The sequence below is a fragment of the Rissa tridactyla genome, chromosome 4 (assembly GCF_028500815.1).
Source record: "Rissa tridactyla isolate bRisTri1 chromosome 4, bRisTri1.patW.cur.20221130, whole genome shotgun sequence".
NCBI lineage: Eukaryota > Metazoa > Chordata > Aves > Charadriiformes > Laridae > Rissa > Rissa tridactyla.
Window position 1 is genome coordinate 40020596 of NC_071469.1, and position 23793 is coordinate 40044388.

The following is a 23793-nucleotide window of genomic DNA, read 5'->3' on the forward strand; positions in this document are numbered from 1 at the left end:
CAGCCCGCCATTTCCAGTCATGGCCGCGGCCGTTGGGGCAGACCCGCCCCGCCCGGCCGACAGAGGGCGCGCGCGCTCAGCTGTCCCCGCCCGGCCCCGTCCCGTCGGGCGGCCGGAGCGGCCCCGTTCGGCCCCGTGTGGGGGCGGCCCCGCGCCTGCGCGGCTAGGCCCGGCCGGGCGGGGCGGGGGAGGGGGGCGGGGCTTGGCGGCCGGCGTTGGGAGCGGGCGAGGGGGCAGGGCAGGGCCGGGCCGGGCCGGGCTTGGCGGCGGCTGCGCAGCTGAGCGGGGGCTGCGGCCGGGTGGCTCGGCGGGTAGGCGCCGCGGGGTGCGGGCGACCGTGACTTCCAGCCGGCGGCTGGGCTGGAGCGTGTCAGCGGCGGCGAGGCAAGCACGGTGAGTACAGCCCCCAGTTCCCGCGCCCGGCGTGCGAGCAACAGGTCCCGCCGTGGAGCCGCCAGCCTCGGCTCGCCGGGGAGCCTCCCCCGCCGCCAGGGCGCTCGCGCAGGCCTGGGGGTCCGGCCGGGCCGGGGCCGAGCTGGGCGGCTCTCGGGGGACCGCGCCGGTGCCCGTACCCCGCCGGGCGACGGCCCGGGCTGTGACCCGGCGGCGGAGCCCGCTCGGGATGGGCGGCCCTGGCTGCGGCGGCTACAGGTGCCGGCGCCGTTGCCGGGGGGGCGGGCAGCCCCTCCGGAGAGCCGCGGCGGCGGCTGCCGCCCCCCCGCGGGGCTGCTGCCGACTTAGGCCCAGAAGTTGTGAGAAAACCCTCCAGTCCTTGGCTGTGCGTGGTTGTGTGTGTGTGTGTGGTGGGTGGTGGTGGTGGTGGGGTTGGGGGTGCTTGAGTTCTAATGAGGGGAGAAACTTGAGGCTTCGTCCCCCCCCAGCACTTCTGATCTCCTGGCAGCTCGGCGAAGAGCTCGCTTTGTACTGATTTATGAAGCTTTGCAGGGTTGAGTTGGAGTAGGTTGAATGTGAGCGCCTTCCAGTGTGTTTTATAGTCGGTAGCAGTTGATGCACAGGCTGGCTCGGAACTACGCGCTGGTTATGTTGTGGGGGTGTCGGTGCCCTCCTCGCTGAGGGGCCGAGGCTGGGCCGCGGTAGAGACTCTACAGGCAAGCGGCAGAGAACGCTTCGAGCTTCGTAAGACAGGCTGCTCAAGAAGGTGAAGTTAACTTGTCTTTGGCTTTTTTGAAAAACCTTTTTAAAAAAATATCTGTCTAAACCAATAATATTCTTTGATGTCTCACGTGGGACAGATCCCAGAAAAAGAACGAGGAATAGTAAAGGGGTAAATGTCAGCTGGTGCTGTGAGGGATTTTTCTTTTAAAAGGTTAACACTTAAAGCCTCTCTGATGGAATTATTTGGGCATAAACTAGCTGCGTAGTTCCCTTTACTAGAACAAAATCCTTGCATTCTGCGTAAGTGATGATATGTAGATGGCTGCAATCAAACTTCTAAGAAGTGACTGGTGGTGGTCTTTTTCTAAGCGTCTCCTGCTTTAGTGCACAGCCTCATCTGTCTTAAAGGGAACTGTCTGTCTTTTTGAAGAATTGAGATGTTTTTCCTGAATTTGTCAAAAATAGGTTACCTTTGAATTGGCTTTAATTAGGCATCTGAGCCTGCAGTCATTGGATTTTAAGCTGAATTTTCACAAACAGGACACTTTTTTTTTTCTTATAATCATCTTAGAGCTGTTTTTCCAAATATAGATGTCCAACACTTTAGAGTCTGTCTGGTTTATACACATATGACCTGTTTTTCAACATGTGATACAAAAAAAAACCCCAAACATAATTTCACATCTTAAAAGCTTAACTAAGCGTTAGTATTGTGGATTTAACAAGGCATCAAATACCTATATTGCAGCACTTTCTGAGCTAACATTACTGTTAATAAAGTAGTACAGAGTTAAGTGTTAATACATGACCACTTAGCTGTTTTCAAAGTAGTTGTTTCAGATTTGACATCCTTCCACTCTGTGTCATGTTGCCTTGCAATGTATGGAATAGCAGTGGGTGGTAATTTTTGCTATGTAGAATTAGGGGATGGTAAAGATGGTAGTTTTATTTAGGCTTTATTAAATTTCCTTCCAAAAGATCTGAACTGACTGAGAAATGTAAATAAAAATATTTTTTTGCTAGACTGATACAGCCACCTTAGGAATCTGCAGGACTTACTCAGGCCATTGAGGGGTGTCAGGCAACTTTCATGACCACAGCAATATGTGATGTGAAGTAGTAAAAATACAGTGTAGAGGTTGGCATTCATTCTGAGCGTTGTGGACACAGAAAGCTTAATGTAGTCTGAAGTTCAATATGCAACCATATATATTTTTTTTTTTTCCCATGTAAATAAGTATATTTTCAAGACACTTGTATTTGTTGCTTTTTAATTAAAATCTCTTGCTATGGTTTGAAGTTGTAGGCTTTAAAAAAATCCTGTGGCATTTTTAGATGCAAATTTTGTTATGACGTCTCCTCAAAGACTGGATCTTAACATTAAATGCGACTGGTTGTAACTACCTGTTTCAGGTACTCATTTTTTTTTTTTCCAGTTTGCAAGTTTGATTAAGTGCATACCTGTTAGTGTTAGGCTTTTAGAACACTGAAGGCTAAGATTTCAAACAGTCTGCTACTTAGATAACAGGATTTGTATTAATATGTCATGTTTAAAATTCTTCAGTGTTCTAGTAACTGGCTTTTTTTTTTAAAAAAAGTACTTTCTTAGTGTGACAGGTAGTGTTGCAGAAAGGCTTGACATTACGATATTTGGAATAGTAGAATAATTACTACTTTGGTCATTCATCAGAAAACCTCGAGACTTTTTGTAAATATTAATTAGATATTACTATATTGTTGTCCTTTTCTTAACAGTGAAGAGAGGCATTTGTCTATTTAAAAAGGTTTGCTGGTGTGTCTGTGATTGAAAACTCATTTGGTGGAAACAGTTTATACTGTGGTTTAAAATCAGGTATGGTGGCAAAATGATTTTTCTACTATAATTATCCACTTTGGAGTTTTTTTCAACACAGTAGTTCTGACAAAAGAAGTGTTTTATGTACTCCTCCTTTCTGCATTCCTAATATTGCTATATGACAAAATCTTTTAAGTCTAGTTCAGACTAAAGTGTAAAGCAGAACTATAAACAAAAAGAAGAAATTATAACTACAGAAGTAGTTTATATACCAGGCTACTTTAATGTAACTTCTGGGTTTGGGTTGTTTTTTGGTGTTTTTTTTTGTTTTTGTGTTTTAACCAGAGGTGGTAAACTGTATTACTATTGGTAAGGACTTGTTTTATACTGCAAGGGTGTCTAATTGCATTCTAATACATAGCTGTGTGGGCAGAAAAAAATGCTGTAACTCTCAAAGCTTGCATCAGTTAAATTAGAAAGCAAACAGAGATACCATTAGTAATGCACAATTGTACAAGGAATGCTTCCATTCTGTAAAGCGGGAAATACAGCAAGGCCTAATCTTGCACACTTCTTTTTTGGCAGAAGTAGGATGTGATGTTGCATTTCTTTACAGATGGGTAAATGGTTTGGGTACCTGCCCAGTACATTGAGATTTGGGTTCAAATCCCTCTCTTTTGGGGGGAACTGAACCCCCTCATCTGTCTTAACTGCCAGGCCACTGGATGTTTGGGTGTGAGGTGCTTCCAGACACCAGCTGTTTTCATTCTTGAGGCATAACATTCCCTTGGGAAGGGAGTGAATGGGGTCTGTAGCTCAGGGACTGGCTGTCAAGAAGTGTCATCAAGTACAAATTGATGATTTGAACCCAGGTCTTCTCGTTGCAGGCCAGGTGTTGAAAGAGTAGATGAAAGGAATTTATGGTTTTTTTTCCTAGCATGGTGTGAAATTCTGGAGACTTAAACCTCTGATTTTTACGTTTATTCTTGGCTGACTTGGCCAGTTCCTGCTCGTGTTGAGTATTAGACATTTGAATAGCATCTGTAATGTGCCCTTTTCATTGTAGAGCGGAGCTTGTTTGCTTCTCTGTGGGTTGTGGAGTCTAATAGGTGGCATGATGTTTAGGTTATCTTGTAGATCTAATTCTGGGGATTTGGGGGGGAAGTAGTTTAGAACCAGGGATGATTTCTGGTAAGGATCACAAATGGTTTGGGTTGGAAGGGACCTTAAAGATTACCTAGTTCCAACCCCCCTGCCCTGAGCAGGGACACCTCCCACTAGACCAGGCTGCTCAAAGCCTCATCCAGCCTGGCCTTGAACACTTCCAGGGATGGGGCATTGACACCTTCTCTGGGCAACCTGTGCCAGTGCCTCACCACCCTCACAGTAAAGAATTTCTTCCTGATATCCAATCTAAATCTGTCCTCTTTCGGTTTGAGGCCATTACTCCGTGTCCTATCATAACACTCCCTGATAAAGAGTCCCTCCCCATCCTTCCTGTAGGCCCTCTTTAGGTACTGGAAGGCCGATATAAGGTCTCCTTGGAGCCTTCTCTTCTTCAGGCTGAAGGATACGTTAAAAGTGAAAGGACAGCTAAGCAGTCCTTTACAAAAGGTATTAGGAGTAATCAAGTGTGGTAATAGTCAGTACGTTACCATCTAAAGCACATACCTGTGTATGTACATCAACTGTTATGTGAGTAGTCAGTGTGAATTGTCTTATTTTGACTGTGTAAAGTTGTTCCATGGTATCTTCAAGCTCTCTAGAAAGTTGAATTCAGCAAAACTAAAACATGTTGGTAACCGGGAAGTGCCAGTGCAACCTCAGCAGCTGCTCTTTGACCTGGCAGTGGCACTGGGAGGTGGCTGTACGCATTCCGAGTCTGTTTCCAAGGATAAGTGTATATTTTTAAAGTCAGGAAGGAGAGGCTGGAAAGGAAGTATTCATTTGGGTACCAATAGTGTTGAGTGGAGTTCTGACTACAAATGTGTGTGATCAAAAGAGGACAGAGAGTCATTTTTCGTCTCAACAGTCTGTTGATTGCCAGTGATACGTGCATGAGCAGTTGTGAGCAGTATGATGGCATAGGAGGGACTTGCGTTTAATGAGGTGTATATGAAAGACTAGCAAAACTTAAATAGTTCACCTTGTTCAAGGCTGAAGGCAGGTAAAATATAACTGATATGATGCCTTGGTTAAAAACACTGTTGAGAGAAATCAGTTCACTTTTGAAGTTTCCCATCACCCGTCCATTTCCTTGGAGCCAAATCTTGATCTTGGTTTGGGTGGCAGAGAGATCAGCAGTCAGCTCTTATCTGAATATTCAGCTGTAAACCCAAGTATTCTTTTAACTGGGATGATCTTCACAATTAAGGTCAATGAAGGTAGTATGCTTTGGTAACACCTTGTCTGTTAATTACTTTAGAAGCTAGTCTTCAGCGTGGCAGAGAAGGAATCTAGGGAGGGAAGCATGTTTTTCTGCACGGTGATTGTGGTACTGAGTTAAATTCTTCAGCACAGCAGGTATCATGGCAGCTTTTTCTATAGAATGTGATATCTCTGTGCATAAAACTAAGGCTTCACCTTAATACTGGATCTCATGCAGTGTTGTGCTCGAGAACTTGTGGCCACCATCGTTTGTCTTGTTTTATCAAATTGCCATTGACTTGTCAGCCACTGTTAATGAAACTTGAGACAGATTAATCATGGAGTAATGCAGTGCACCTTAGCTAAGAAAATTAAAGTTGCTTTTGTAGAAAAACTGTGTTACAAATAACAGCATTGTGCACCATAGAAATTAACTGCATTGGCTAAGAGAACATATTGCTAATTCCCCGGGTATATCCGATCTCTGAAGACAAAGCTTATGCTTTTGGGTTAAGCATCCAGAGATTTCAAACAGATGAAAGCTGGGATTGTATTGGTTTGTGTTATGTTCATTGTACTTCTTACATATGTATATCCTTGTTTTCAGAAAGCAAATCTCTTCTTCCCGATGTCTGAAAGGGCATATGATGTCAGCAGACAAACTTAGTCCTGTGTTAGTGGGAGAACATAGCATTAGTGGACATCACGTGCTTTGTGCAGAATCAGTTCCTGCAGGATCAAGCGGTGATGGAATTGCTTAGTGCCACTATGCACTGGCATTTACATTTTGTTTGAACAGTATTAGAAGTTCTCAAATGCAGGAGAAGGGAAGTGAGTTGAAATTTAATTGGATGTATGTATTTAAAGGTGGTGATTGTTGTTATAGGATAACTAAAACCAACATAATGCAAGCTCTTACCATTTCATTTTTTTCCAGTAATCAAGATGTGTTCTAAATTAGTAACCTAATTAGTTACAGGGAGGAATTAGCACCGTGTCTTAAAGTGAGGTAAAAGCTGATCAGCTCGGCATTGTCTTGTTGGGCTGTGTAAATGACTTATGAGCCCAGCAGTATTGTTTTGATTTTGACCAGTGGAATAGTCTGTTTCACTTTTTTTTTAAGAGTATAAACAGCACAAAAAAATCTGTTTAAGCCTAAGTTTTTGTTAGATTTGTAGACTTTTTCTACGAGTTATCACTTAGATTCTTGCCTGTTTATAGAATATTCCGTCTAGTGTGTGTTGTGATTTTCTTTGCAGACTTTTCATCAGTGACTTCCTGATGAAACGTGTTGCTTCAAGCCGATATGATGAGGGCTAGCTAGAGCTCTGAAGAGGCCAGCTACCTGGCTTCAGTGGAAAGTGGCAACCTGAGGATTCTACGGAGTTGGGTAGACAGTTTTCAACCTTTTAGGCTACTTAAATTTCTTTATTCATTGCTTCATCAAGCAAAATGAAAAGATTAAGGACTGAAAGTGTATCCCAAGGAAAGTTAGGAATCCAAAACATAAATGTTACTTGTCCTTCTTCCTAAAAGAAAAAAACCTGAGGATGGTTTTAAGATAACAGAACAGGCAAAAAGCTATTTAAGACTGGCTATTTTGACATGTTTTGTAGATCATTACTTTCTTTAAGCTTTTGCCAATTTTCAAGTAAGGAGAGGTCAAAATGAAGTGCAAGAAGGAGCTATTTCTTCTTGGCTGAAAAATAGAACTCTGCGTCTGATTATGTGATGTTTTGAAGTGTCAGTTAAGAGTTATTTTGGCTTATTGCTTAGGAAGTAATTTTTAGGTTAAACTCTTTCTTTTTTATATAAATGTCTTGTTTAGACTACTAAGCTTATTGCTGTTAGGGAGTAGTCATATGATCAATTTGAATAGTCATGATATGTTGTTTTTCCTTAGATCTTTCCTGGTTTAGTATGGACTTACATTTTTGCCACTACTTTTTTTGGCAACTCTTCTATTGCTCGTTTTCTTGCATTCATTCTTTCTTTCTGCAGACCTTCAAACACGAGTCTTTCTCAGAGTTGAGTCTCTAAATGGGGAAGATGGACAACACTGGGTTGTGGAGGCAACCAGTAGCAGCATGTTCAAAAAACATGTTATACAGATTCCTGGACAGCAAATCCATTGACAGATAGGTTTAATGGTTCATAGTGGAACAGTCAAGAATGTACCATCTGGTGTTCTTCAACAGTTGAACTTGTGGATGCACAAGTTATCCCTAAATGGCATGTCTGGTTGCCACTGTCAGACAGAGTTCTGGGCTTGATGGATCACTGGTCTGACTCAGTAGGACACTTCTATATTATTTGTTCTGTCAAAATGTGGTACATTGTCCCAACCAGAGGTTGTGCTGCACTGGGCTACAGGTGTGTAACAAGCTGATGGGGGGTGTTGGTTGATTGTTTTTACAAAAGGAGGAACTGAAGAGCTGGGAAATCCCAGCAAGGGATTAACAAAACTAATATAACAATATAATGATACAGTAACTGTGAACTCCTCTCTACAAATGTGTCCTGTTTGGTCTGTCTTTGGATGCTGTGTTGATGGCTCAGTTTTTGATCAGTGAGCAATGTGCAAAGGTAGGTGGGGCCCACTGTTACAAATGCATCTACATGATGCTGACGTGAAATTTATATTATGTACTTGTTTGGAAAAGCAAAGGAATCTTAGAAGCTAAAAACCTCAGTTAAATGCGGATGAGAGGGGACAATCTGCAGAAGTGAACAGTTAAGGACCGCTTGCTATGTACAAGCTCTCTTTGAAGCTTCGAATGTGGTTTCCATGGCTGATCAGTGGTGGTTCTTAATTTATAAACCTTATATAAAGTGTTGTATGTGTTTAATCTTAATAAAACGTCCTAGGGTGATAACTGCGCAGTGGAAGTTTCAAGAATTTTACTTAATTTGTTATATAAAATCTGAAATACCACTTTTGTAGTAGTGAACTATGAAATATTTGCATTTTTTCTTTTTAAATTTAACAACTTGAGTTGCAAACTTGAATTTATATATACTTCTTCCCTTAAGCCAGTTAAGCCTTTCTGATTTCTATTGGTGAGAACTTCATACAGGTTCTCCTTCTGTCAATATTTTTAAAGGCTTTTCCTACAAATATTTAATGAATGTAGCTGCATACCTAAGTGTCTAGGTAGTAAATATAGGCTAGTTTGTGTTCCTTCTTAAGTGCACACTCTTGTCAAATCTTAAAAAGATATTTAATACTGGTCTTCTGGTATTACGTGTGTTAGTGCTGCTTATAACTTCTGTAGTTGGGACTTCATGTGGTAATTAAAATTCCATGCAAAACCTCAGTTCTTGATTTCTTAAAGCTAATTTGAATTTGAGTATTCAGCCTTTAAGGTATGTAATATGACTAATCGGTGCCTGTGAAACTTAGTTACTAATTGTTTAACAGTTTTAATTGTTCTTTTGACACTTTTTTGGCAAGAGTGTGCTTTTTTTTTTTTTTTGTTCTTGGATGGATTTGTGACAGGTGGCACATCTGATTCTGACTACTTCAGAAGAAATTTAGTTTGCAACTATAGCTCTGGGAAATCTTGCCAGATTTGGTGATGTCAGGTTTTTACCTTTCCCTACTCAGCTCCTCTGCTCTAGTTCATCATTTGCAGAATTAGCAGAAGTACTTGCTCCTCAGTCACTTCAGTTCATAGTGTAATATCTGAGGGAGAGGACCCAAACTAAGATGTTAGTCTTAGCGCTGAAGTGGCTGAGGTGTCAGCACATGTTCCCTTCTGCCAACTCGGCTTTTGGTATCAGTGACTTCTGATGGGAGCAGAGTTTGCAGCTGAGTATAGTAACTTAATCTGCTACAACAAGATTTGCTAGAGCCTGTCTATCAACATCTTTAACTTAAGGTTGCTGTTCCGTCAGCTCAGCCTCTTATGCGGTCTTATTTTCTTCTTTATTTGAAAAAAATAATGCAAGGAGAAATAATAATTTATGATCTCTTTGCAACAAATTCCATGTCTGACTTCTGACTTGTATTTTGAGAAAAACCATAAACAATCAAGCATATTATTGCAGACCATTGCGGGTATCAAGGATTCACATATCATTATATTAGTACATTCTTACAGGTAGGTTCCTGAAGACTTTTATTTAGCAGGTAAAATTTGCACTGGCTTTGGTTTCCAGACTTGCAGTGTAGAACCATCCAGAAATGCAGTGCATCAAATCAACACGCGCCACAACAGATTGTGCAGAACCGAAAGCAAAACAGAGACATTGTAAAAAATGCTAAGACCCTGGTACTCAAAGTCAGACTGAAATACTGTGCATGGGAACTATTTGAATGGGTGCTTGAAGTTTAGAGGAATAAGAAAGCATTAGAAGTATGTTTATGGGTTCAGCTTGTTAAAACTTAAAGTTCTCTAATAAATACCCCTTGTTTGTATTCAAAATTCCAGAACTAGTCTTGAAAGAATATAGGTGCATACTTAGAATGATTTGAGTTAATGGAGTGTGAAGATATTCGTAAATCTTATTGACCTCAAATAATAGATTCTGATTTCAATACTTAATCTCTTAGGTGATTTTTTTTTTTCTGGAACAGTATATTTTTAATCTGTGAGTGTTGGCTAAATATCTGGAAATAGTTCTATCTCTCTTCATAAATGTAGAATTCATCAAGAACAAGGTTTTGAATGTTGATTCTGTTGGATGCTCTTCTCTAGATAAATCTGAGTAAATAGTTTTCTAATAATAAAATGTCATCTGGCATCAGGTTGAAAATACTTACCAGATAGATAAGTATCTTCTAACCGATTGGTCAATTGGAGAAGGGCATGTGAAGCTTTTGGTTCAAGTTCCAAAACTCCTGGAGGCAGTGGATGAAGTCTGACCATCTGTGGGATACCTAAACCTTCCTAGTTTTGCTCTGTTATTTCTGCTTTGCAAAAGTAAATTTTGTTATTGCAGGCATTGTAGCCTTGGTAGTGCTGGAACAAAATTCTCTGCCTGCATTGCTGAGAACATTTGCAGTCTCAGGGGACCAGAGAACTACAGCTCCTCTCTAATGCTTTCTTTAAATTGAATGGAATAAAACTGTTTTATTTATCAGAGTGTCTCTGATAAACAGATATGACAGAAGGATGAAAATGGTTGCTTTGATTTCAAAAGCTGTAAATTTCTGCAGCTTTATAAAGCAAAGATTGTAGACTTGATTTGGAAAATTAGGGTGCCTGGGTGATTAGTCTGTGGTTTCCACTGATAATCACTAATGGTTGCTGCATTGATTATTTTCATGGATTTAAGGTATAATCTGACCTAAATTGCATTGTGGTAATTCGATTTGAAGTGACAAACAGCAATAATGGACAACAAATAAGCTATATCCCAAAATCTGTTTCCTAAGTAGCTGATGGTAAAAAGTAATGATAAAATTTAGAAACTTCATCAAGACTCAGAGAAAATCAGATGTACCTGCTTTGATTTGCCTCACTAACACAGTTGGTTGATTTGGCACTAAAGATTAAACCCAGTGACCAGACTTGCCAGTTGATTGCTCTGAGTAATTGGCATGTGAACAGTGTTGCAGCTCTTGTTCAAGAGGTCAGTATTTTTCTGACATTATTTGAAAAAGTGATTGTTGTTTTATCTGCTCAGGTTCCAGACAAAATGGTAATGTCACTGTAGTGTTCTTGGCTTGTTCAGGAAAAGTCTCGGGGGTTTTTTTTGTTGTTTCTTTTTTTTTTCCTACTGAAAAGATCTCAGTATTAAATGCTTCCTTAGGGCAAGAACCTATGTTCTCACTCTGCAAAATTAGAAAGCATAATCTTGGAACCTTGTTTTTTTCCCTAGCATCGCGCAGAGTGCATGTAACGAGTGCCCAGAGGGGTGGTGGAAAAGAAAGTAGTGTGCAGAGCAGAGTAATAAAAAAACTCCTGTCTGTGAGGTGTTAGTACAATCATCAGAGGAGCTGCTTTCCAGTAAGGTACCAGTGCTGTTCATGGTGTACCTGCTGCATTAGAAGTTGGGCCAACCTGTTGGCTTTTTAGAAAACTTAATACTGCATCATATCTCTGCTACCCTCTTTTGATTTCTAGACCTAGATAAACTCTAAAGCCCAAAGACTTGCTTTTGTATTTATGACAAATGGAAAATCTAGGACTGCAGCATCTTCTGTTACTTTTTGAACTTTCTTACTTTAACAAAATTAAAATATTTACAAAACTGATTTTACTGGCGTAGAATGTGACATTTCAATTTGCAGTTAAAATACTGTATTAATAGTATTTTCAGTCTACTCAACTTTGCCTGAAGGACCATATTAAATGGCTTCATAATTAGACTGTATTGTATGTGTAGGACCAACAGTTGCGTGTTGTAGTAAATAAAAGAATTTAAGGTTGGTGCCTGGACAGTAGCCTACGCATCTGGCCAGGATCCTACAAAGTCATACTTTGGGATGTGCTGGAGTGTCAGCAGTCTGTTGTCTGAGAGCCCTGCTCTCTTTACTCATGATTAAAATGCAGGTATCTGAGCTAGTAAGTTGTTGGGAACTTGGAGAGCCTGGTTAGCATAGCACAGACAGAAATTAAATTCAGCATGGTTTATTAATTTCAGGCCACTGCCAGTTGTGCCGGACCCAGGACCTTCACAGTGTCACTTGATTTTTTTTTTTTTTTAATTTTTCTTTTGGTCCCTGTCTTTTCCTCTAAACTCATATCTGCAGGCTTTGTCATTATGCAAAATTTCACAGTCTCTTACTGCTTATTGGGAATGTTGAGTAAAATATTTTTTTTGCGGATTTAAAATGTGTTTTGTTTCAGCCATTATACTGAGTGGTACTTTGAAAACTGTGCTAGAAAACTGTTTTTAATTGACTTGCAGTTATGTCAGAGCTCTTGATTGCACATACTCACCTAGTCCTGTGGTGGAAAAAAAAATAATTACTGGTTAGAAAAATATTGTTGAGACAATCTGATACCTTGAGCTGGGAAATTGAGGGAGCCAGCAGCACTGCCCTAATACTATTTAGCTGCTATAGCTGTGTGATGGGTTGACTGGAATTATATCCTTGTATTTGGATATCTTTTTCAGTTTACACAGCTATTTGGATCCTTTTGTGCACAGTCCTTAATAAAATCTTAAAGTAATGACTTTTGTAAGTTTATTTTTATAAGCAAACCGGCTTTTGATCTAACTTTTGTTGAATAGCCTGTTGTTCTTTTAATTAAAAATGCATGATTTAACTTCTATAGGCTGTTCCTTATCTGTACATCCTTTTGTGTATTTCCTTACTTTGTTCCATGTGTAAACTTTGGTGTGTCTGTATAATTTAAACTACTGATTTTTAGACCCTTTTGGTTCTTCTAAGAAAATGAGCAAAACCTATTCTGGTTGAAGGCGTGCATTGTCGTCTTTGGATGAGAGAAAACCGAAGCTCCCTAAACTCTATATGTTGATTGATTTATCTTAACAGAGACTTGTCTAGTTTTCTTTTTAGAAGAAAGGATCAAGGATTTTCCTCATAATGTAACCTAATACATTTGAAAAAATACCATTAATGACAGATAATTTAAAATAGTCTGCAACAATTCAGGTAGCCATCAAGAAAATACTGCTTAAATAGTAGCCTTATTTGTACTGGGTGACATCATTGGATGGCATTCTAATTGATTTGAGAATTCTCATTTTTGCCAGAGCCCAAAAGCTCACATTTGTAAGTGGTATCCAAAACTCCTAGTCCTAAATCCACATATGTAAGTTTCTTCTGAAATTGAGAAAGATGATAGCATTCACTGCCATCCTTGTTTTTATCTGACATGCAATGGAAGCATGTCTCTTAATTTCTCTCTGTTACCTTTGGGTACTTCTCTGTTCTGGAATCATTTGTTGCACAGCAACATTCAGCACCATTCAGGAGTGGTTTTGGATTATATTTATTCTTTCAGTTAAACACACGAGTACATGGAATTTTCTTATACACATTTTGTCTGATTTTTTTTAGGTATAAACTGGCTCTTCTGTAACCAATAAGAGTTGGTAACAATTTATTTTTTAAAAGTCTGTAAGTGGTCAAAAATTGCGGTCATTTTGGTGATGAAGAGAGACCACTGTTTATGTGCAGATGATCTCACATTAGAGTTTTTTGCTTCTGAGAAAGGGAGGTATCTTTCTCCTGGTTTTGGTGTTTTGTTTTTTTTTTTCTCTGCTGTTTTATTCCACTGAGCTGGCTCGTGGAGAGCTCTACTGATGCCAAAGACAGTGTAAAATAAGTCAGAAAAGGGGTTTGGAATAAGGTGAAGATTGTCTCCATCTTGCAGAATCATATCCTAAGCTCAAGTGGGAAAACTGGTAGGAAGAAGTAGAGGCTGTAACTCGAGATTGTTCTGAAACACGGATATATGTGCGTGTTCTGGCATGGCTGGTGTGTAGTGTTGCATCCTGAAGTTTTTCAGCTGTGCTGCTCCAGTGCATTGTGAGAATTTGCAGCAGTGAAATCTAGAAAAAGAATGTTTAGGAAACCTAGTTTCCCATTTTAGCTTGTCAAGTCTCCTCAAATTGCCAGGCAACAGAAGGACCAAGTATTTTCAAGCTTTGCAGCGGTGAAGCATGGGCGTATAGTAACTAGAGTTCATGCTGCCTGTCAGGCATTAGAGATGTGTATGGTTAGGGTCCGGATGAAGTTTCTTGACTGAAACCCCTTCTGTAAACCTGACTGTTTCTTAGGGTAACTGCGGTGAAGGCATAAGTGTGTTGTGCTCTTGTTGTAGCTTTGGTGCTTCACAGTGATATTTCAGAGTTTTCTCTGCAAAATCTGCTGCTTTTTCCTGTTACTTTCAAGGTAGATGCGCCAGACTAGGTTGTTGCAGTTTCTACATACATAACCTTTTCAGTTTAATTTTCATCATGTTTCTTATACTTGAATCAGAGAAAATACTTGTTCTTTCCATCCCTCTGTCTTCCAGAAGAAACAGATTTATGTTTCCAGTGGACCACAGCTTTCACTCTTTGCTGTTACTATTTGGCTGACCTCTTTGATCCAAAAAACTTCGTGTAAAGACAGTGGCAGCTTCCCAAGCAGTGTATAGAAATTCTGATATTGGCACCGAGGCCCATATCCAGTTATGCTCTTTCTGTCTCTTCTGTCATCTTAGCCTTGCCCTTTGACACTGCATTCTGCTTTTTATACAAGCAGGGAATTTAGAGTAGTTCAAATTCGCTATTCTTTTGATCATTGCTTGAATGAAAAATTACCCATTTAGTTCTAGACTCTCCCATTTTTCCCCCCTTACATTTTCAATCCTTTCTCTGGCTTTTCTCAGGGAAAACCAAGATCCACCCTCACTAGCGTTCATACTGTATGCAACTTCAGGTGGCGGTCAGTTGGAGCAGCAACTGAAGTCTTGACACCTGGTTTTGCAACAGGGCAAAGCTGCCAGTTTTGGGGCAGAAGCACTGATAATATTTCAAGTTGTCCTGACTGCCTTATTGATGGTGAATGGCAGTATTTCTGGCACGTTTTAGTAATCAGTTTTGCTTGGGATAGCTTCACAATTGTAACACTGTTTTCTGGAATGCTTCAGTGTCATAGAGTGTTTGTTACCAGTGCAGTCTTGTTCATAAGACTGGTGTTAGATTACTGGTTTGTCTCCGCCCCTAGAGGAAAACACCTGTCTGTGTGGTCTCAGCGCGAGAGGGCAGCATCCAGGATCATCATTTTGAGTAATGTTTACACCCGAAAGTTCATATTTTTACAGTTTTATAAATGTGAATTTAAGGAAGAAGTACCTTATGCCCAGAGTGTTATGCTTCTTTTTATTCAAAGGATTAGTATAGTAAAACCTGTTAAAGGCTAATTTACTGAAGGCTTCATTCTTTAACCCGAAGTAGAACTGCCAAATATGCAGCTTACATTCTTATATAAGCTTAATTATGGGAAATTTGGCTCTAGGGTTTTGAATTAAATAGCAGTTTATCTTCAGTTGGATGGCATCAGTGTGTTCTTAAGAAGCTCAAACTTCTAAGAAGTTTGTTCCAAAGGAGTCAATACTATGGTTCTTTTGGAATGAAACTAAACAATGATTAGTGAAGACGCTGCTACCTAAAGTGGCTATAAATGGCCCTGTTTAAAGTTTATGTCATTGGGATTATTTTGGGACACCGAGTTCTTACTTTCTGATTCAGAAGTACCTGCTGACTGAGTTCTACATATGGGGACACTAAAGTGTTGTCATGTTTTCTTTACAGAGATTTATCAGCTATATTGGTAATGCATATAAACACGTTTGCATCACTGGTATGTAGAGCTTGTACAAACTTAATCTTTAGGTATTTATTTAAGGTGTTGGGTGTGTAGGGTAATTCTTCTAAGTATTGCTCAATAACTTCTTTGAATGTATTCTTAACGTTCAGTGCCCTTTTGTATAATACCTATACAATTTACTTCACTGGGTGGTGAAATGTAAGGATATCCTGCATTCATCAGTTGAAGATGTTCTTCCTGTCTTCACACTTCCTGTTACAAAATATCTGAATTCCTGAGATCTGATATCTGCACCAGGAGGAAAACTTTGTCTGTTGTGGAGAAGTTTCTTTAGCTTGCATCCATTAGATTTTGATGCACAGTCGTATCAGGTAGAAGCGATGTCCAAATATCTTTTTTCTACTTTTCTGTTGAGAAACTTTTTTGGGGTTTTATAGCAGTAGAAATATGCATGAAAGATAAAGTGGGACAAATTAGTGAATTTTGAACTTGCGCAGAAAACTAGGAAGACTGACTGGCTGTTTCTGGATTGTGATTTCCATTTTCTATTGTTGTTACAATTTTCTTTATTGTAGTGGGTAGTAGTAGGTAATACGAGTTTGGGGAACCAGTTTTAGTTGTCGGACACTTCAGAAAGTTCTAATGACGGGGCAAAACTTATGTTGGGGTGGCTTTTTTTGAAAGAATAATTATGTACTCATTAGGACAAGCAAGTGTAAAGTATAGGTTAACATACTTTTCATTGTTTATCCATTTCACTGTCACAGAATATCCAAGATGGTTGAGAATTTTTTTGCTTATGCAAAAAATTCAGTGTTCAGCTTTCAAACTGGGAGAGGGAAGAAGGCTTTAAAGATGCTATGAAAGAGGGAAAAGGTTGTTTTTAAACAAAGTTTTTAACATTAGTGTTTGAAGAGTCATCCTCAGCTTGATTAGTGTAAGAATTGAGAGGAAATAGGTCCTCAGGTTCAAATGCTGTGTTGGAAGTTCATTGCAGTAGGAGATTCACTCCATGATCTTAGGTAAAGAGAGGTCTCTGATGAATTCCACCTTCCTCGGTGTTGAATTTTTGTTCCTTAGTGTGATTTGAGAGTTCTGTGGAGTGACTTACATCACTTAGTTTACCAGTGTTTTTCCCTGACTTGTATAGCGATGTTTAACATCTTAGTTCAACAGCTTAAGTGATGACGTGTTTTCTGAATAGAATTATTGCACCTACTACCTATGAAATAAGTTTACCTCTCTTCACATCGAAGAGAATCTTATATTCCTGTGAGTTTATCACAAATTTCTGATATTTTCTTAATAAAAAGAATGTCTGCTTTAACAGGGTTTCAGAAACTGAACGTACTTCCTTTGATTTAGCAAAAGAGTTGAACTGTGAAAGAGCTCTGCAGCCACAGTGCTTATGTTCTTGAATTCGATTTGCAAAGTATGTTCCTGTTGGGGTTTTATCTTAATTTGTTTAATTGATTGCTAACATTAGGCCCAAGAGTGCACTTACATTTAATAGGAGAGAAAGAGACTGTTCTTATAAGGTACAGAAGGTCTCTAATGTTATGTCTTTATAGCCTTCATGAAGCTTTCTCAAGCATTTTTATTATGAAGTCTAGTAATGTAGGTTATTCATAAAACATTTGATTTTCATATCCTATAGTGAAATTCTGGTAACACTTCACATAAAGTATTTTTCTACAGGTGTTTTCATGACCTCTGTTTTAAGTTACTAGATGGTATAAATTTTTTCAGTAGTCTTACCTTATAGTATGTCCAACGAATCGGCATGAGTTCTTCAGTCAAGGTTGGCACTGTTCCCATAAGTTTAACAGATCTTTGTTATAAATATCGGGAAGGCTTGAAATATGGGTGATTTGTAATTTTCGTCCATTTCCAAGTGGTTACCCATATGTGAATTCTATTGTACAGATATATGTATGTATGAGGTGGGAGGTGGTAGTACTTTTATTTCCCTTGGTGTTTAACCAGTAGGTGTACCATTTTATGCCTTCTGCTGCAGGCACTCAGAAAATTAAGATTTATGTCTGTTATTGCTGTCTACTGTTAAAAAAAAAAAAACAATCAGCAAGCTCTTTTGAGTTGTGGATTCTCATCTAGTGTGTTTATACTATTCACATGAAGATAATAGATTCAGAATACTACTTGAGTATCTTAAAGTAATGAATGTGCAGAAATGTTCAGACTTTTCAGTAGGATCTCCTCTAATAGTGCTCTTAAGACATGGGTGTTCAGTTTAACATTTTTTGGGGGAGGAAATAATGCTTGAAGATAAATGCAAGTTTTGCTGTCCTTCATACCCACAGTGTCTCGGGGTATGCCTCTTAAGAGAAACTAATAGGTTCTTCAGCTATCCTGTTTACATCATCAGGAAGAGATGTAAGTGGTTGTAGGTATGTGGTTGCTCTTTTTGTGGTGTTTTGGGGTTTTTTTTGGTGGGTTTTGCTTGTGTTTTTTAGGATGAAAAGCTCTTTCAAAATCAGTAGCTGTTGATGAGATGCAGAGGAGGTGGATGAATTCACGGAATACGGTTCTATGAGAGGAGGTTCCATTGGAGTTGTCTCTCTGCTGCTGGCAGGGAGACTTTCTCCTTGTCTCTCTCTTCACCTCTACCTCCCTGGTCTCAACCCCTTGCTCCTGCCCCTTGTGCCAATCCTGTCACCTTTCAGAGTATGGGGAGCTGTTTTAGCATGCCACTTTGACCAAAACCAACCAAAAAAAAAATTTTGTAACATTCTACAGTCTTGTTGAATTAAGGTGATTCATGGAGAGATTTGACAAGTTTCAAAGCTATCAGAGAAGGTACTGGCTGTACAACCCAAAAGTGGAGAGGGTGAGGGAGCAGTTAAGAGAAAGAGTTATGAGACTGCAGTCTTTGGGAGCAGCAAACTAGCCCAGCTTAACAGTTCAAGGAATCATACTGACACTCAGTCTCTTTTCTGGTTCTTGTCATAAATTCATGAACTATGTGATCTCTGTTTGAAAGGATCCAAAAGTAGGGCACACTTGAAAGCCTAGTCAGCTTTGTTCTGTGGTAGTAGCTGGGGAGTAAGCTGTTCACAAGCATATGAATTATGTGATTTTCCTGGAGAAATTACTGAAGTATTCTGCAAATATTAAGTAACATGACTGACACAGTATAAAGAAACTACAATACTTTGCAAATTCTGAACAGTTGTTTCAGTCTGCAAAATTTTGAGTTCTGACTTTTCTCACTCCTGACAAGTTGAAGACAAGTAGCAACATTCCAGCAGATTTCATGTACACAAATTCACTTGAGCATAATATTCTATGCAAACTGCAGCTGTGACCAACTATTTTGTTGGGGATATATTCACCACAACAATGCATTGCATTTATCTTGGTTGAGGATGATTGGTTTCTTCTATAGTAGCAAGGGCTCCTGTCGTCTTTGTCAAACAGGACATCTCAGCAAAGTAGTAACACTGAAATGGGTATCGTAGAAAAAACAGACATACACTGCCTGGCTGGTATGCCTTGCTTACAGTGTCCTCCAGAAAAATCAAGTACAGGTGATGTTAATTAGAAAGAGGAAAACCTTAGGGAATTATGCCCATGAAGTGAAAATCCTTCAGAAGGACATTTCTAAAACTTATGCAGCAGTTTTTTAGGGGTTTGCTCATTAGAACAGTCACCACAATCTCAGATGAGTTTAGGAATGAAAAACTTATGATATCAGAGACCTGAGTGTCTAAAATAGTTTGTGGTCATCCCCCTGCCCCCCGCCAAAATAACTAGAGAAGAACTCAAATGAAATGTGGTTGTTCTGAGTTTGTGGTGCGTAGTGACCATGAGCTCTGTGAAGTGCAGAGATTATCAGTCATACAATTTTGTGGTTTACGTCTATAGTTCAGAATTTAAATCTTTAGAAGTCTCAACTCATTTTTGTGGTCAGAAAAAAAAAAGTCAGAACATCCTTATCCCCTGCCCCCCGACATACCTATGAGTAATATAGTGACAGAGCTAATCAGGATAAATTGTTAAGTTCAATAAGTTAAAAAACAAACAAACAACCACTTTGCTCTTGTCCATTCAGATAATATTGCAAAAAAGAGTTGAGGAAAGCCCAAGGAGGAAGGCCACATAAAAGAGACTAACATATCTATCTTTTTTGCATAATGTTGTAAGACTTTGCGTTTCGAACTTGCAAAGCCTATAGCTCAGTCATCGAAAGTTGAAATACAGTCTTGGTCCCTGTATCTACCCTCTTTGAAGACTGAATTAATAGCTAATGTTTCAGCATTTTTGGATGAAAGCCTGCGAGGAATGCCTGTCTTCCCTTTTTCTTTAGATGTTTCTAAACATGTTTATCTGATTCACCAGGTATTGGAATATTAAAACGTAAAGAAGAAATTTCTATTTACCCAGAATAATGTAAATATGGCTTAAGAACAACTTGTTGTCAAGGACTAAACTAATGCCATTTTGTATGAATTTAAATGTCAGATGAGATGTAAATTATGGAATATCGTATTTTCAGTATAGTTTTGGTTCAGTCACATCTCTGAAGTGAAAGTGTCATTTACATATTAGTGCACTTGAACATTTACTATTAGTACTATGTTTTATGTAGTGAAGCAGTGCCAAGCGTTGACATTAAAAAATAATATGCTAAAAAATACAGGGATTAAAATGAGACCAGGGTACAAGAGCCCAAGCCAAAAAGGACACAATTTGAAGGGGGTGGGGGAATCTTGTTAGAGAACTAAAATAGCAGCAGTATTTTTAATTTCACAGAGAATATGAACACTGTTTAAAACGAGGACAGGCATGTTTACTTTTAAGACAATGAAATCTGAAGTCTTAACTGTCTGTGAATAGGTGATAAGAAATGAGTGTCTCGTTATCATGCTTCTGGCTGTCCTGTGAGATCTGTTAACATCCCCAGGAATTCTAGGAATTTCTTTACTCTTCATTTGTTATGCTTGAAGGTTTCTAAACGTTTGGAATAACGGCTAAATTAAGATAATGCATTTTTTCTTTCACTGTTCTATCATCTGTTCATTGCAGCCCATAGACATCCGTGTTATCTGCTAGTATCTATGTATAAAATAAATGTTTCTTGCTGAGCAGGATTGCTGATGCTAGAGACTTGATTAGAGCTGGGTATTCAAATGTATGCATAGTTGTAGTCTATTAATCTAAACCATCGTGGGAGACTAGGGAATTAAATCTATGTGCTGGTTTGGGGTAATGTGGATGTCAGACCATCTGATGAACTATAGCTTTCGTTGTTTCTGTGGGCTACTTTTCAAAACTGAATGTGTTTCTTTTTTTTCAGTTTTTCATTCATCAGTGTAGAGACTGCCCTCTGCCGTGCTCTTCACCTAAAATAGAATTTAGGTCTTGTCAGCAGTAGGAGTTGCTCACAAGTGTTCAAAAGGCATTAAACTGTGTCGGAGGCTTATTGGTGATACAGATGGCAAAATAGAAACAAAAGTTAAATACTATATTACTGAATTTTAAAATATGCTTAAATGACTGTGGCAAAAGTCTTAAGTTTTTGTTTATATATGTGATTCTTAGCAATAAGCTTCTTGAAGCCTACTCTGATTTGTTTCTGTTGTCATTGCCTCTCCCCAACACATCTGTAGTCTCCCCAGCTGAAACTTTATTCTCCCCTCCTGTCTACTTTTCATTTGGTCTAAAAAGTTGAAAATAAACAATGCTGATGTGTAAGTGGTAGTGTGTATTTAAAGCAAAGGGAGTTGTGGCATATAAGAAAGATGTTTATCCTTAGTGTTTTCAACAAATATTTTTAATCTCAGTCGATTTTGGAACCATTTTAATTATTTATGTAACTGAGAAAAACATTTCTACTGCAGTGGAAAGTCAGATTTGTTAAGACTAAAGCAAGCTTCTTGTGCACTGGTTCTGCTTGACCTGTGCTATCACTTTTAACTGATTAAAGTGTCTCATTATTGAGGTACTAATCAAGGAAGATTGCTAGTAATAGAGCGTGCAACCTGTGTTTTTTGCAGAGAGATTGGTAAGAATTTAAATAAAATTTAAGTGTTCCTCCGTCTTCATATGACTGCTGTGTTATTTTTTTATGAAAATCAGCCTGTTCAGTTTCTTAAAGTTTAGATCATGCTTATTGTAAGGGGGCATTAATTTCTTTAGACCTAACAGAGATAAAATATGTTATTAAAAGTAATCTGCACTGGTGTATCCTACGTATCTCTTCAACTGGTTTCCTCACCTGAATCACTGAGGGTGTATGTTTTCTAGTGATTGATGTAAATAGAACAGTTGAAGTGCTGTACTAGAGACTTTTTATTGGTGTCACCCCAGCTGCTTATTGAGAGGTTTTAGCCATGTGCTGACCAAGCTTGATAGAACTCACAAAAAGTGGTTTGTTTTTTTTTTCACCTCTGCATTTAGGTAACAGTCTCTGTTTCTAACAGGGCTGGAAGACAGGCTGCCAGGTCTCAAAATCTGGGGAGAAGCAGCAGAGCGAGCTGAGGAGCATCGTGGTATGGCTGGCATGTGATGTAAGTCCTGCAGCTCCTGGCCTGAGCGTGTGGGAGCTGACAAAGCTGCTTCCGTGGGAGCCAGCAGTGCTGCGATCTGGTCTGGTGGGGAAATGCTGATCCCTACAAATGGGGGGCTGCAGCTGCTGCCCGGGGGAGCCCTGGCACCGGAGGAGCCGGAGAGGGGGGAAAATATCACCTCCCTGGGCCAGCTGAGTGACCAGCCGCTATTTTGGACATTTGGCAACGAAGAAAGAGTACTTTGAATAGTGATAACAGTTAAAAATCTTGCATTTCTGCTTTTAATTTTGAGGCAGCAAGAATTGTTTATCCAAACTCCATTGTCTGTAGCACTAGGTAATTAAATTAAACATGGCCTCTTTTAGAAATATATGTAGTATATGATACGACTAAAAGTTACAAGAGTGACTGAAACAAGAATAGAGGGTTGTATTGCACTGAATATTTATATAAAACAATCTTTGGATGTGCCTTAGAAAGCAGTTTATGCTTCTGCAGTCAAATAGGTTAAAATTCACACAGTCATTTGTCATGTGCAAATATACAGTGAAATTATGTGATACACTCTGTGTGTGTCGTCATTTCACATAGTTTGTACACGAAAATTACAAAAGTATCTTGCATATATTTTACTGCAAAGGTGCAGTTGCTGAAGAGAGGTCCAAGTGATGTGGCTGTTCATTGACATGATGTATGCTCTAATTGATCCATGTTTTTTCATGGAAAACATTATGTTCGTATCTGTTCTGTAGGTAGTAGCCCTTTTTCTTTTGAAGTTGATAGACTGGGCCGGCTCTTGAGCTGTGAGACTTTTGATTGTTGCCACTGCATCAACAGATAAACAAGCCTAATAAAATTGAAAGTGTTTTAAATAGACCACAGTTCTTAAATGTAATACCAGTGCGATTCAAACATACGCTTACAATTTCCCATGTTTGCATGTTGAAAAATCTGTTTGTACAATTCATAATAGTGGAATCTAACCTTAGCATCTGAATTTTCAGTTACTCTGTGCTTTAGGGTTGCAAGTTATCATTGTTGCTGCTCTTGTACAAATGTAATTTAGAAAGCACTAACAGTGAAAATCACTTCCCTTTTGAGGGTTTTGCCCTTTGCCTCGCACATTTAAGTGAGCATGGAATGTTAAAACCTCTTGGCATGTCTGAAGGCCCTTTGAAATACACATGTTGAACTGAGTTTCTGTGCTTGACAGGTTTTATAATGAACTCTGGTCTGAAATTATTAGAAATAAGAGTCAGCTGGATGTTAAAGGAAGAGTTTTCTTCCAAAACCAAGTCTATGCTAGAGCTCCTAATTAGAGAAAATAATATGAAATATTGTAGATTTAAAAAAAACCAAACAAACTATACCAGAAGTCACAGTCTTGAACGTGTTGCAGAGTTAGTGTAAAAATGATTTTTTTTCTATTACAGAATTTTTTAAATCAAGAAAAATAGTATCAAGTTGTCATAGGTTTTGTAACTTTTATTCACTTTTGAAAACATCAGGCTGCCCCAGTCTGTACCAGGTATTTTAGGTATTATTAATCTCCATAGGAGATATCTGTGAAGTATTGTCTCCTGTAAACTTAAATCTTTAACTCTCATCAAGTAGTGGTTAATTTTATGCTGTGCAGCATGGTTTGTGTTGTGCTTTCCTTTATGTAATTGGCTTCCAAATCTCCTAATCTGTCAGGTTCACTGGAATACTGTTGAAGAAACAAATGATGCTTGGGAGATGATGCAGGG

The 23793-nt window shown here is 39.2% G+C and overlaps 1 protein-coding gene across 4 annotated transcripts in view; it reads left to right on the forward strand.

Annotated features, from left to right (window-relative positions):
- Window positions 1-242: 242 nt before the first annotated feature.
- PALS1 (protein associated with LIN7 1, MAGUK p55 family member) overlaps window positions 243-23793 on the forward strand; it is a 57797-nt gene continuing 34246 nt past the window's right edge. For 2 of the 4 annotated variants that reach the window (XR_008466251.1, XM_054200360.1), the window contains exons 1-2: window positions 243-393; window positions 21936-22045. The gene's annotated coding sequence lies outside the window, so the exon portion shown is untranslated. The remainder of the gene's footprint in view (window positions 394-21935; window positions 22046-23793) is intronic. The other 2 variants (XM_054200361.1, XM_054200362.1) reach the window with 2 other exon arrangements.